General features: G+C 41.8%; 1 protein-coding gene across 6 annotated transcripts in view; it reads left to right on the forward strand.

The window, feature by feature from the left end:
• The window catches only part of znf438 (zinc finger protein 438), a 43714-nt gene that overhangs the window by 1204 nt on the left and 27510 nt on the right, over positions 1 to 15000 (forward strand). For 2 of the 6 annotated variants that reach the window (XM_060896844.1, XM_060896879.1), the window contains exon 1: positions 62 to 143. The exons of the other annotated variants lie outside the window; for them this stretch is intronic. The gene's annotated coding sequence lies outside the window, so the exon portion shown is untranslated. Of the gene's footprint in view, positions 1 to 61; positions 144 to 15000 lie in introns of those variants that run through there. 6 annotated transcript variants of the gene reach the window in all.

A 15000-nucleotide genomic window follows, 5' to 3' on the forward strand; every position in this document is an offset into this window, starting at 1 on the left:
ACTTTACTAATCCTTGTGCCGTGTGATTGTTTGTCATGGGTTCAAGTCACCAGCAAAACCAAGCTGCTACTGGTCAACCTTTTCTGCCCCAGGAGAGCTGTATCGTGGCTGACACTGTGCTCTAACCCCAGCTTTCTAACAAGGTGAGATATGCGAAGAAAGCCGTCAGTACCGTCTTTTCTTTTGTCATTTCTTGCATGAAATGTCAGGGTCAGCTATGATGCAGATCTCATGGAGCAGACAGGATAAAGGGCCTTGCTCAAAGACCCGACAGTGGCACCTTGGTGGTGCTGGGATTTAAACTACAAACACCGTGGTCAGAAACTTTAAATTCCTAGTTTTTAATGTCTCTTATTATTATTCAGTAATTTCTTTTGTTTTTCTTGGTTGGTGCTTCAAATCTGAGAAGATGTATCCAGACATGTCTATCCTTAGCCACAGATTACTCTAGGGGAATCTCTAGACCTTCTCAAGCTAACTGTGAGATAAAATCTGGACTTGGCCCAGGGTCTCTGTCCTGTAGGACATTCTCAATACAGCTTTACTGGGAATTGACAAGGGTGGTACTTGTAAAGTACCCAAACCTCCTCAACTAGCTTCTTTCTTTTTGGAAGAGCTGTTCAGAGGTTCACATGGATTGTCAAGCACAACAGATTATCACAGAGAAGAACCTTGCAGAACCAGGACAACTGTATTCTGATTTTTTGAGTCTTTCCCAACAATATGTGAGGATATGGTGATATAGAGTCAACATCATAGAACGGTAGAATGGATGTAACACTGCTGCTGCAGATCTGATTTATTTGTCAACCTCACATAATTGTTACCCAACTTTTTCCTCATCCTTTACTTTTTCCTTATTCATTTTTAGCCCATGAATGGAGTATACCTCACTTTTGGGGCAGAACATGGCCATTGACCTAAAAAAAAAAAAAGGATGTATTAGGAGAATACCTTGTGTCAGTATATGATATCTCTTGATAATACCGTTGAATTAAATTACTTCTACAGTACAAGTTGTTCTAGGATATGTCTCCATCTTCTTAGCATAACTGTCCTAGCATTCGATTGTCATTGGAAGGTGAACCTCGATGATCCCAGTCTCATGTCGCAGGTTTTCCTTATATTTGTTTGCCTTGTGTTTGGCTCCATCTATTTTGCCCTCAACTGTGAAAAGTATCCACACAGTTTAATGCAACTTTCACCATGCTTCACTGTTCTCAGGGTTTTGAGCAGTCTTGGGTTTCTGACAAGTAAAAAGTTTAATTTTGACTTCACTAGTCCAGAAAAACCTTTCTTCTCCATATGATCCCTGGGTCTCCAACATGGCCTTTGGCAAACTCCTCGTAGTCTGGAATCTTCTAGGAACAGGTGTATTTATATTGCGTTCTCTTGACACTTTAATTGCACACAGGTGGACTACTTTCAGCTATTTATGTGACTTCTGGTGGTAAATGGGTGCACCAGAACTAATTTAATTTAGCAATGGGGGTCAATAATAATCACTTCATAACTTCATAATTTTGCAAACTATTGATTTTCTACAATCTTTTTAATATTGAGTAGATTGATGGCTTATCTTCCCAAATACTGTAAGTGCAGTAGCCTCGTATTTTAATGTAGATATGTACATTGTATAAACGGTATAGATTAAGGTGGTGTTTGGCTAAATTAGCTTGTTGACTAGATACTGAAAGTAGATACTTGTTAACTGAAAATGCCAGAATTGCTTTTCCTCTGTGAGAATGTAGGTGTAACGAAAGCGTAAGTTTAAGATGATGAATATGAAGAGGCGAGCCATTATCTCTTGGTGGTGGCATGCTCATTGGCAGTTAAAAGGTTTGTCAAACAAAATGTGTTTTGAGTGTGTGCACTGCACTGTGGAGAAATATGCTCACAGTACTTTTAGAGGATGTTGAGGTTTGTTTTTGCAGGTGAAAAGATACTGTGTGGTTTCACATGTGGTGAGAGACAGGGGAACGGAGGCTTTTCTTCAATGCAGACGCTTGTTTAACATTTCCGGTCAATCAGAACCATGTCAACATCACCACACACACATGGATACACACACGGATACACATGTATGCACAACTCTCCATGTACACAGCTGAAACCAGAGCCTAAAGAGAAATGATCACATTTTCCTTCTAGATGCTTACCAGTGGGTGAGTTTGTAGTGATGGCTCTCAGTGCTTTACAAACAATCGGACTTAAGTACTCTAATAGAAGCCAGCTTGTATCGTGGACGTCAGTAATATCGTGTGTGTCCGTGGAACAATTAGAGCTCCAGACTGCATGGGGAAACCAAGGCTTTAATCACAGAGAGTTTCTGAACATATGCACAACAAATGTCTTTGTTTTAAGATCAAAGTGCTTCATGGTAAAGTACAACTCTACGTCCAACAAAAATATATGAACTTGCATACTTGCATATTTTGTGAGTAACCCAATTTCTCTGTTTGGTGGAGCTGGATGCCTGCGGTCTATATTCATGCCTTTTCTTAACTCATGTCCTGCATTCAGAGAGGTCACAGAAAAAGATTGAGCAGCGTCATCTGTTTTATTTGACTGGATTTAGGCAGCTTTGCTTGAAGCTCATGTATCATGCAGTATAATGGCCTTAACGTGCACACAGTGCATGTTATTGCATACTGTACTTTGTAGAACATACCTGAGTACTCTCAGACAGTTTTTTTTGTCCCACGTGTTCGCACAGAGACAATGACATCACGTTTATATCAGTATGAACACAAATCTCTCTCCTTCAATGTAACAGATCATTTTCTCTTTCATGGTGTCAGTCCTGAGCCACATTTATCTGTGGTCCTTGGCATCTGTGGACACATCTGTTGTCAAAAATATCCATGTCATTATCGAGACGTGTTCAAATGAATTGCGCAATATTGTATTGTATATAACACACACACACACACACATATATATATATTTACATACATATATATATATATATATATATATATATATATATATATATATATATATATATATATATATATATATATATATATATATATATATATATACACACAATTGTCTGCTTCCAATTCCAGTTTAAAGAAGATCCACATATGGATGTGACGGTCACACAACAGTCTGACCATTTAGTACCTCACACGGTTTATGTTAGCACTTGACACAATCTGCCGCTTATAACCAAATTTACTAGATTTGTCTTATCAAGCTCTTATAGTTTTAGTTATTATAAATTGTCACTTGAACTGAAAGTTCTGACTGAATGACTTACAATAGCAATTTCATTTTTACTGGAAAATCCTGTCCATGCAGATATTTAGAGAAATCCTAAAGCAGCCCACAGTATTTGGTAAAAACAGGCAACTGATGAAAGAGGCTGCTGGAAGCACTACACAACTCTCCACGTACAAGTTACAGTTAGTCAGCAACATTTGCCTGCTGTCAAAAATGCACGAGTATCATAGATCTGTCAGTCTGTTATGTTCAGCTGGAGAGTGGAAATCTGCTGACTGGAAGGAATCATCTGCAGTTAGCTTCTGAACTGGATGTGTAGTTCACATCTGAAATGAAATCTGGGCTTTGTATAAGAGCTGGTGCTGCTTTCTTATAATATTATACATGTATTTATATGTTTGTTTTCATTGTTTGAAAAGCACTGCTTTTTTTTTTTGGTTGTGTTTAACAAAGCTTTCTACAGATTAGTAACAGATTATTAAGTACAAAGCTGTGTAGGTGTGATATGTTGTGTAGCTGTGCACTCAAATGAAATTACTGGCGTATCCACTTCACTGAAAGTATACCGAATTTGAATACACAGAGTGGTGCTGGTATCAGCATAAAAATGTGTTTTACAATGCTGAGATACTATTCCTCTCCTCCCTCCCTCCCTCTTTCTCTCTCTCTCGCTCCGTCTCTCCTTTTATGCATGTCGTCTTTGGAGTAAAATGAATACTTTCTCTGTTGGCCCCACCCATAGGCTTTTATCAATTCATCAGCTCCTAAAGTAGCTATTTTGCGACTTGCTTTTACATCAGAAAGACAGGACCGACGCACGCCTTACGTACAAAGAACAGGCAAAATGCATAAAGTGTAAATTATGAATGCGGCTGGAGATGTAGAACAGGAGACCGAGCGGACGCGGTAACGGCCTAGTGAGTGTTTCATTCCCCAATAAACTGCACTGCCGTTTGTAACAACAATCTTACAACAGGCCTAATAAAACAATGCTTTTGAACAGCAGAGACATTAACCTGAGTTTTATCCTGAGCCACTGCAAGGCATGAAACACAGAGAGATTGTATGCTTGTAATGATCTTACAGGAATTCCTGTAAAATAAAAACAGTGGAAATGTGAAAATGACTGAGACTTTAGTAGCAACCCAGCTGATGTTTATGTGCGGGAGTAAAAATAGCAGCTGAGACACGGTTCCCACAAACCGAAGTCATGTTCCTGTGTCTTGGTCACATGACATCTTTCCCTTTAAGAGCATGATTGGTCACAGATGTGCCTGTAAAAAAAAAAGCTGCATCATTGCTTGATTAGAAAATAAATGTAATTCAGGTGTGTGATCAACCGCTCTAGTTAAGAGTGACGTTTATTCCTAAAAAAAAACAACAACAAAAAACACGACAGACTCTGAGTTGTATCAGACAGGAAGGAACTAAATACTGATCAAATGACTAAGGCAGGAAACCAGGCTAGTGACTGCTGCTCTGCATCTGCTCTCTTCCTTCTTCCTTGTGTAATCTCAAAGCTAAATGCAACACCGTTTGTGTTGCTAAACGCATAGAATGAACATTGACATTTACAATTCTGGATTAAAAAAAGAAATCTTGGTGCTTAACATCTTTCTTTTTCCTCCCCACTTTCTCTTAAATCTAGCAATTACTTTGTCCTTGCCATTTTTCCTCTCCTTCTCTTTCCTCACTCCACATAATGAAGTGACTCCGGTATGAATCAGTAGTTGTCCATGTGGTTCTGTGGTCGAGGGAGGGAACCTGCTCTTATTATTCTGACCGCATTAACGTGTCTCGTGTCCAGCCCATATAGGCGGCCTCGGCCTCGTGTCACAAGCTTTTATTGCCATACTAAACACACACATGCTAGTGTGTGTGTGTGTGTGTGTTCTGGGTAATAAAAACAGCATTACAATAACAAATATATCACAATACATTGTTATTTTCATAGTGTTTACAACAGATATGTTTACTTAGACCGTGCCAGATTTTTTTCGTGCCAGATCTGGGCCCATGTTCATCAAGATTCTAATAACGATCTCCGAGAGCTCCTAATTTATCTGAAATGTCTAACTAGGAATCTTTTCTTAAGAGCAACTCTGAGGAAGGAAAATCAAAACACTTTTATCTTTACTAGGTATAACACATATTCTTTTGAAGACTCTGATTGGTTGTCTAAAAAAATTATACAGTAGGAGCACTTTTAAAATACGGTATAATATTATAAGCCTTCAGTTTGTCTCTATGTTAAGATATTAAAGACTATATCGTGTAGGGGATTATGTTCGTGACCGATCATATTAGAGATGCACAAACATCTGTATGTTACAAATGTAATAAATGTAATGTAATGTAAACATCTCCGACACACCAAATTATAGCATTTCTGCTCTGTTAAGAATTTTCTTTAACACAGGCTCTGAATTTTTACTTTCAGTCAACTTCTTGTTGCTGTGAGTTACAATAGTAAATAAGTAATTGAGTAATTGTAAATATTCAGCACATCTGCAACTCTCTGTCTAAGGTTTTATTTCCGGGTTGCCAGATATAAGCCCTAACCCTGCTTGTTCATCATAATCCCATCGAGTTGTGACAACAAGGATTTTATTTAAGACAAGGATAAGCTTGTCGTGCTGTTTATTCTTTTTCACTGCAGCGATGTGTCATGCTCGTATCTGAGTGATCATTCTCAGACCAAATTGCTCTGGTGTAAGACGAATCGAACATTTCAGCACATGCCATCGTTGATGAATAATCTACTCAATGGACTAACGTGCCTTCTCCTTTTGGTCAGTCTGCAGCACAGCACCACGCTACAACAGCTCGCTCTAGTTCACCATGTTGCCCAGTCTTGTTTGATGGCTGTGAGAAAAGAGAAAGACAAACAGCTGACAAGGTCACAGAGCCACAGTTTCTATTCTGTTCATAGTTTTTTTTATTTTATTTTTAAGTAAACACTTACAAAGTAGACGTAATTAGCAGTTCTTTAAACCTTAGCTTTGATCCTGTTCTGTTTCAGTCTGATTAAAAAAAGCCCAGGGGTTCAGCAGGATGTTTAAACTTTGGAGAAGTCGACTCCAACATGTCTACATAACCTACAAGTGTGTGTTATTACGGAGCATGGCAGCTTTGTGGCAAGATCTGTTTTCATAGTAAGTTTGGCTAGCTGTGAGATTTGTGGCCTTCAAGGAATGTTGTCTCTGTCCTCGAATGCTGAACACGGCTTTTGAACCACAGACCCTTTAAAGTGAGTGATGGGAGTTATCATCATGCTCTGAGACCCACCAGTCTGGTGTGTCTGTGTGTGTGTGTGTCTGTGTCTGTGTGTGTGTCTGTGTGTGTGTGTGTCTGTGTCTGTGTGTGTGTGTGTCTGTGTGTGTCTGTCTGTGTCTGTGTGTGTCTGTGTCTGTGTATGTCTGTGTATGTCTGTGTGTGTGTGTGTGTGTGTGTCTGTGTGTGCGTGCGTCTCTGTGTGTGTCTGTGTGTGTCTGTGTGTGCGTGCGTCTCTCTCTGTCTGTGCCTGCGCGTCTCTCTCTGTCTGTGCGTGCGTCTCTCTCTGTCTGTGCGTGCGTCTCTCTCTGTCTGTGCGTGCGCGTCTCTCTCTGTCTGTGCGTGCGTCTCTCTCTGTCTGTGCGTGCGCGTCTCTCTGTCTGTGCGTGCGTCTCTCTCTGTCTGTGCGTGTGCGCGTCTCTCTCTGTCTGTGCGTGTGCGTCTCTCTCTGTCTGTGCGTGCGTCTCTCTGTCTGTGCGTGCGTCTCTCTGTCTGCGTGCGCGTCTCTCTCTGTCTGTGCGTGCGCGTCTCTCTCTGTCTGTGCGTGCGCGTCTCTCTCTGTCTGTGCGTGCGCGTCTCTCTCTGTCTGTGCATGTGCGTCTCTCTCTGTCTGTGCGTGCGCGTCTCTCTCTGTCTGTGCGTGTGCGTCTCTCTCTGTCTGTGCGTGCGTCTCTCTCTGTCTGTGCGTGCGTCTCTCTCTGTCTGTGCGTGTGCGTCTCTGTCTGTGCGTGCGCGTCTCTCTCTGTCTGTGCGTGCGCGTCTCTCTCTGTCTGTGCGTGTGCGTCTCTCTCTCTGTGCGTGCGCGTCTCTCTCTGTCTGTGCGTGCGTCTCTCTCTGTCTGTGCGTGTGCGTCTCTGTCTGTGCGTGCGCGTCTCTCTCTGTCTGTGCGTGCGTCTCTCTCTGTCTGTGCGTGCGCGTCTCTCTCTGTCTGTGCGTGTGCGTCTCTCTCTGTCTGTGCGTGCGCGTCTCTCTCTGTCTGTGCGTGCGCGTCTCTCTCTGTCTGTGCGTGCGTCTCTCTCTGTCTGTGTGTGCGCGTCTCTCTCTGTCTGTGCGTGCGCGTCTCTCTCTGTCTGTGCGTGCGTCTCACTCTGTCTGTGCGTGCGCGTCTCTCTCTGTCTGTGCGTGCGCGTCTCTCTCTCTCTGCCTGTGCGTGTGCGTCTCTCTCTGTCTGTGTCTCCGTCTGTGTCTCTGCCTGTGCGTGTGCGTCTCTCTCTGTCTGTGTCTCCGTCTGTGTCTCTGTCTGTGCGTGTGCGTCTCTCTCTGTCTGTGTCTCTGCCTGTGCATGTGCATCTCTCTGTCTGTGCGTGCGTCTCTCTGTCTGTGCGTGTGCTTCTCTCTCTGCCTGTGTGTGCGCGTCTCTCTGCCTGTGTGTGTGCGTCTCTCTGCCTGTGTGTGTGCGTCTCTCTGCCTGTGTGTGTGTGCGTCTCTCTGCCTGTGTGTGTGCGCGTCTCTCTGCCTGTGTGTGTGCGCGTCTCTCTGCCTGTGTGTGTGCGTCTCTCTGCCTGTGTGTGTGCGCGTCTCTCTGCCTGTGTGTGTGTGTCTCTCTCTGCCTGTGTCTCTGTCTGTGCGCATGCGTCTCTCTGTCTGTGCGCGTGTGTCTCTCTCTGTCTGTGCATGACTCTCTGTCTTTGTCTCTGTCTGTGTCTGTCTGTTACTTTGTGTGTGTGTGTCTTTATGTGTCTTTAATAGGCGGGGTGCCTCCAGGACAGGGGAGTGATGGGCAAAATATGACCTCAGGATGCTGTTTCCCAAAGATGATCCTTATCGAGCGATAAGCACATGACGTTATGGTCTCAGAAGTCCCAGAAGTGTGTCATGTGGATATATTGTTAACAATAAGTCTATGTGTGTAGACCTAGGTTTTAATACTCCAGAACATTGTTGAGTAATCCTGCATTATACACAATTAGATCTAAGCAATAACCCTTTATGCAGTTTTATATTTAAAGCCAATCAGAGTTCTTGGACATGAGGTCATTCCCAGTCCAGCCAAGGTGAAGTTCCGACTCCCCCAACAAATTTGAGGAGTTGATTATGAAGCTTATTTATTGCTTTAATAACTACAGGAATATTTGGGTCCTTGCCTAATGGCAATAAGACTAAACAAATCATCTTCATTCTTTTGAGAACTACAGACTAATTATTGCCTGTTGTTTAAGGTTTAGCAGGTTACATGAAGTTCATAGATAAGGTAATTATGGTGTTAGAAGAGCAGATGCACATGAAGAACTCTCAACAAAGCCACTTCACTTTGTTAGTCAAGCTGTTTCCAGTAGGGTGAGGTGTAAAAAACACTGGACACATTGCTTCATGTGGTGCATGATACACTGTGTCTAAAATCTGTATTCTTGATGGTTTAAATGCCACATACTAAGTAGTACATCATGAATGTTGAGACCAGATCATTAATGAGAACAGCGCCTCACATTTGGGAAAAGAAAATGCACGGCCAGCTTAAACGACGTATAGAACTATGCAATCAATCCACAGGTTGGCTGAAATTTCACGTATCATCACCTGCGGTGATGACGCGCCTTCTTTAAAAATGCCAGAATAAATCCATCGTGGAGAATTGTGTGTGTGTGTGTGTGAAAATGCCCTTACAGATAGATGAGGCAAAACTGCCACTTAGGCATGAAAAGAATCAGATGGTTAGCACTTTTGCCTCATATCTCCAGGTTGGGGGTACGAGTTGTGTGTGTCGTGCGTCGTGTGTGTGTATGAGTGTGTCTGTGTCTCCTGGACTAGTATCAATTCAATTCAATTCAAGTTCAAAATGAAATGACTATTTATCTCTTACATCTATGAATGTGTGTTATGTGACAGATCTCAAAACACAGATGTAAGACACAGGAAACAAAGCATGTTGTCCGTGTAACTCTGAAACATGCAGACACTGTCTGCTGAGGATCAGTTAACCCAATGCAGTGTCGTAACGACAATACTAAAAAAAAGTAGGTTTGTTTTCCCCTAAACCAGCATCCATAACAAATCAGGATCTCTTGATACTGATGTTTATAGCTGTGGGATGGCTGCATGCTTGGTGTAATAAGAGAGCCAGACTGGCAAGCTGGACAAATTGTCTTGTAATTGGAGGTTTCCAAGCCTCTGGCTGTATGCGCTTGGAGACAAAAACAAAAGGTTTACTTAATGTGTTTATTTCTGGATTTTTTGAGCAGAAACATGTAGCATACTAATGGGTTTTATACAGGTCTGTGTGGATGTGGAATGATGCACTTTCGTTAAACAAAATAATATCATAAACACACCTGATTTATTTCGAAATAGTTTGCAGCGATCTGAGATCTTACTTGGGTGGGATGATATTCAGAGCTGCGTGTCTCGTCTCTGCATGTTTGTTATTTCTGGATCAGTTTGAATCAGAGAAGCATCCTGTAAACACGCCTCTGTGTGGGAGTCGATACTGATTTCAATTCCTCACACACCGATTCAGATCAAGCCCAACATGTGTACTGTACGCTAAATAAATCAGTGTGTCTCCTGTCAAGATTCAACACATACCAAAAGTATTCATGGCTTTTCACTTTCCCTTAATAACAATTCCGGCATTAACAATTATACATTAAAAAAAGATTTTGGGATGATTCCATTTCCATCTATAATCAACCAGATTGAAGTTAACCTGTTAATTTAGCTGATTGGACGTGTTCTGGCAAGGCAGACATCTCTATATAAAGCGCCTCTATAAATAAGCTCTGAGGATGGTAGACCTCCTGAGAAAGAAGTGTTGATGTGCAGATCTCCACTAAAAAAGCTTTGAAGGTGTTTGAGAACTCTTTGGAGTCTATCAGTTAGAATGATAGACATGTTATCATTAGAAATGTTAGAAACTGGCAACGTGACAAAAAGACACATGGAGCGATAAATTTCTTCACAAGCTCACTGCACAAGTCACAATTCCAGTGTGCGTCTTCTCTGTATCTTCCTCTGTCCCATCGTGCATCTGCATCTCTTCCCTCACCACATCCATAAACATCCTCCTTGACCTTCCTCTTCTCCTCTTGCCCTGCAGCTCCAACAGCATGTTTCTGCCAATATGCCCCATATCCGTCCTCCGTACCAAACCATCTTAATCTCTCTCTCTTTTTGTCTCCAAACCATCCTACCTGTGCTGTGTCTTTCTTTTACACAAAAATCTAAATAACTAGGCTAAATAGTGGCAATTAGCATAAACGTAGATTGATATGCTAATGAGGTGTTTTTATGCAGATTATGGAAATGATCTAGTCTTTATGCTCTCGAGAACTAGAATTGTATTGCTTTGAGTTATGTAGTTTATAAGGAACATTCTATAATCCAGGCATCTAGATACTGTACTGCATGAAAGAAATATAATTCTTGAACTTCATATTCTTCATGCTAATACATCTTACAGGGCTCTCAAGTTTTGAAGACAGACAAGAGTGACATCTCCATCCCCCGTGTGTGTGTGTGTGTGTGTGTGTGTGTGTGTGTGTGTGTGTGAGACAGAGAGAGAGAGAGAGAGAGACAGAAAGAAAAAGAGAGAGAGAGAGAGAGACAGAAAGAGAGACAGAAAGAGATAGAGAGAGAGACAGAAAGAGAAAGTGAGACAGAAAGAGACAGAAAGAGAAAGAGAGACAGAAAGAGAAAGAGATACAGAGAGAGATATTATGAATGGTGTTTATTGTAAGTGTTTATTGCCTTTTTGGACTCCTTTATCATTTGTAATGTTGCTCCCATTTAAAACAGTTCAGCTCAAGCCCAGCCATTTTTAGGGTCATGATTTAGGACAATGTCCTGTCCAGAGACAAGCTGTTTCATGTTGAGGTTTTGTTCAAACCAACCATCGAAAATACCCTCTCTAATGAATGTTTTTTTTTTCGTTGGTTGTTACGTTAAATCTTACCCATATACAATAGTGCTATTTTCTGATTGGCTATGGTGTAGCCTCTTTTTTTGATTGGCTGATAAGTGTCAGGCTCAACTAAGAGCTCCAGGGGAGACGCGCTTAATTTCTGCCCGGTTCCCTAGAGAGAGAACGGTGCGGACCGATGCATTTTGGGTGCTGCGGCATATTAAATATATGATAAATAGTAAGTTTTTCTGCGTGAGAAATACAATGTGAGGCGGGAGAGCGTGACAAAAGACCCAAATGAGTGACTGTCACTCTCAATGCGTGACACTTGATAGCCCTGCATCTTTTCTTCAGTTTCCTGAAACCTGTAATGATTTGCACACATCTATGTAAGCCACAGCATCACTGATGCGTTCATACTATTACACACACTCCAGTGTCACAGTGTTGGTGCTGCGATGAGGATGAGGCTTCTAAGGCAAGTCTACCTCATATCCTGGCTACATCTTAGGCCACTAGGAATGATCGGTATGTTTTTTTTATTTTCTTTCCTTATTTGAAAAACTATTTGAGTGGGTTTTATTTCTGTTGTACCACAGCAGAATGTTTTAGCTATTCTAAAATTTGGTTTTGAGTTTGTGGAATGTTAAAGAAACAAGTCGGATCTAACCTCTTCAGCCAGCCGTGCCTTTACCATCCGTACTGCCTTCTTGAATAAATAGCATTTAAAAAAGAAATTTAAAAAAATGTACCATTGCAAATGTCACTCCTAATTCAATAACTCATTCCTACAGCCAAATATATTGTTTTACATGTTGTGTAGGCTGTTTTCAGGTGTCGTTTATTATTATTATTATTAATATTGTGTCAGCTGATGTCCTTGGAAGCCCTCTCGAATCTGTGCAGTGTGGAATTACGCACTTTGGATATAAAGCAGATGCAAACAAACTTGTTTTTTATTAGTGGCCAGAGTTCTGTTGTCAGATCAGGAAGGTGTGCTCTCGCTGGATAAGACAGTACATTAAGTCAGGCTTCACAGTCACACCCAGTTAAAACCAGCCATGCTCAACCTTTCATAGTACACAGGAGACTTAGCGAGGACTGCTCTCAAACCAAAAATGTGTGTGTGTGTGTGTGTGTGTGAACTTTTTCTCCAGCTCTGAGAAACCTCTTTTTCTCCCATACTTCATCTTTTATACTGCTACAGTTTAACATTACTGTGTTCACTTTATTCTGTCAGTGATTTCCCCCCACCCCCCCACCCCCCGCACACACTCACACAAACCCTTCCAACACGCCAGTGTGTGGTGGGCTGAGAGGTTAATGCTGGCTGGCTGTGTGCAGTATTTGCTAGGTTTAGAGGAGAGATAGTGAGGTTCAGCATGTACCTGTCACTACTAAATGATTGCTCATTTCCTGCATGGAGAAGGAGGAGGAGGAGGAGGAGGGCCAGTGTGGAGTAATAGAGCCCAGCTGCTTCATCTGGACCTTACCTTTTCTCTCACTCCCTCACTCATTCCATCTTTCGCTCTCGTTCTGTACCTTCCTCGTATATGGCACACACAATCGTCACCTGTCCATTTTGGGTCCTTTTTGAATTTTTTTCCCCCCATGACCTCTCTCAAGCTCCTTATGTTTGCCAGCTTGATCTTCGTACACAGCTGTTTTCTTTCGCACTTTTTTTTCTTATTTCTTGACGCGTCACATTTCTAAACAACCTCCACATCTCACAGATTCACAGATTTTCCAAAAGAGAATTGTTTGAATAACATAACATAAATAATATTCTCTTTTTTTTGTAGTGAATGTATGGCTGTTGTCATTTGGATTGAAGAGTATCTGACAGTTTTGACTTGTGGGCACATTTAACTGGTCCCCACAAGAAAACAGCTCTTCTACAAAAATTGCAGCATTTAGAGAATAAACTAAAAGCTATTTTGTTTACTGAGGTTGGGACTGGGTTAAGATTATGTGTAACCAAACATTAATTAACTGCATTACTAATGATGTTGGTGAAAGCTCCTCACAGCTAGTGTGCATGTGTGTATGCATGTGTATGTGTGCGTGTAAGTGTGAGTGATGGTGTGTGCACACGTGTGTGAGCGTGAGAGAGCGGTTGAATGTGTGTGAGTGAATGAGAGAGAACAAGTGAGAGAGTTTGTGTGTGTTTTTGAGAGAGAGAGAGTGAGAAAGTGTGTGTGTGTGTGTGTGTGAGCTAGTGAATGTGTGTGAGTGAGTGAATGACAGAGAGAGAGAGAAAGTGTGTGTGTGTGTGTGTGTGTGTGAGCGAGTGAATGTGTGTGAGTGAGTGAATGAGAGCGAGAGAGAGAAAGTGAGAAAAAGTGAGTGTGTGTGAGAGCGAGTGAGTGTGTGTGAGAGCGAGTGAGTGTGTGTGAGAGCGAGTGAGTGTGTGTGAGAGCGAGTGAGTGTGTGTGAGAGCGAGTGAGTGTGTGTGAGAGCGAGCGAGTGAGTGTGTGTGAGAGTGAGCGAGTGAGAGAGAAAGAGTGAGAGAGTTTGTGTGTGTGTTTTTGAGAGAGAGCGAGAGAAAGTGAGAAAACGTGTGTGTGTGTGTGTGTGTGTGTGGTTGGGAGTGGGATTAGTTTAGGGAGGGTTCAGTTCCAGAATTCCATTCTGAATCCAAACCAGGTCACATGATCTACAATGGAACTTTCAACAATGACCAGCTGTGGTCAACATTCCTCTGTGTTCAGCAGTAAGAGAACAGTGTTCATACTGCAGAAGCTGCTGGTCACCTGAACCTGTGGTGCATGAATTATATATCAGATTATCATCCCTGACGTTCTCACGAGGCCTTCATCAGAGAGCCTGTCATACTCTTACTCAAGACCTCCTCACTCACCATCAGTACCTGACTGCACTAATGCTGTTGTAGCTGAAGCATCAACAGTCCCCACAGCCACACGTCTTCCCAGAGGAGTGAAGGTTATTAAGGCAAACAGAGACTAGATCTATAATGTGATGGTTAACAACAGCATATGAGTGCGGCGGCTAAGTCTGTAATAAGTATGTAATATTGTATTGTATGCATATAATATATAGTGTATATATCAAATACAAACAAATAACACAGATTAACACTTATTTTAGTGAGTTAAGTTTTAAGTGCTCACTGATCATTGAAGTCATTTGTGTGTCTAGTTTCATTTCCTGAGGTTAAGAATATCATTTGACAGACCACAGTGAAATTGTCACTCTTGTCTTGGTTGATAAGCAGTGTTGGGCAGTTACTTTTGAGAGTATCTAATACTCTAACGCATTACTTTTTAAATAAAGTAACTCCGTTACCGTTACCATATGGTGCGTTAAATTAATTCATTATGGCTGAAGTGTAGCCTACAGACTAACCTGTTTACAGCAGCGACGCATTGTAGGACTGGTGGATGCCACACCAATGGCATCCAAGACGCCGCACTGTGGACGTGTTTCTGTTTATTCAATTATGTGCGGCAGTAATGGCGAGTCAAGGCGAGAGCAAGACGAGTTTCTCATAGTGGAAATATGCTCATTATTTCTTTAAAAAAGTAACGTGCGACTTTTTTGGTGTAAGTAATCGACAAAGTAATTGAGTTACTTTTTGAATGAAGTAACTAGTAACTGTAACTAGAATGTACATTTCCTGAAGAAAATGTGAATGGTGCGTG

This window comes from Tachysurus vachellii, chromosome 2 (assembly GCF_030014155.1).
Source record: "Tachysurus vachellii isolate PV-2020 chromosome 2, HZAU_Pvac_v1, whole genome shotgun sequence".
Taxonomy (NCBI): domain Eukaryota; kingdom Metazoa; phylum Chordata; class Actinopteri; order Siluriformes; family Bagridae; genus Tachysurus; species Tachysurus vachellii.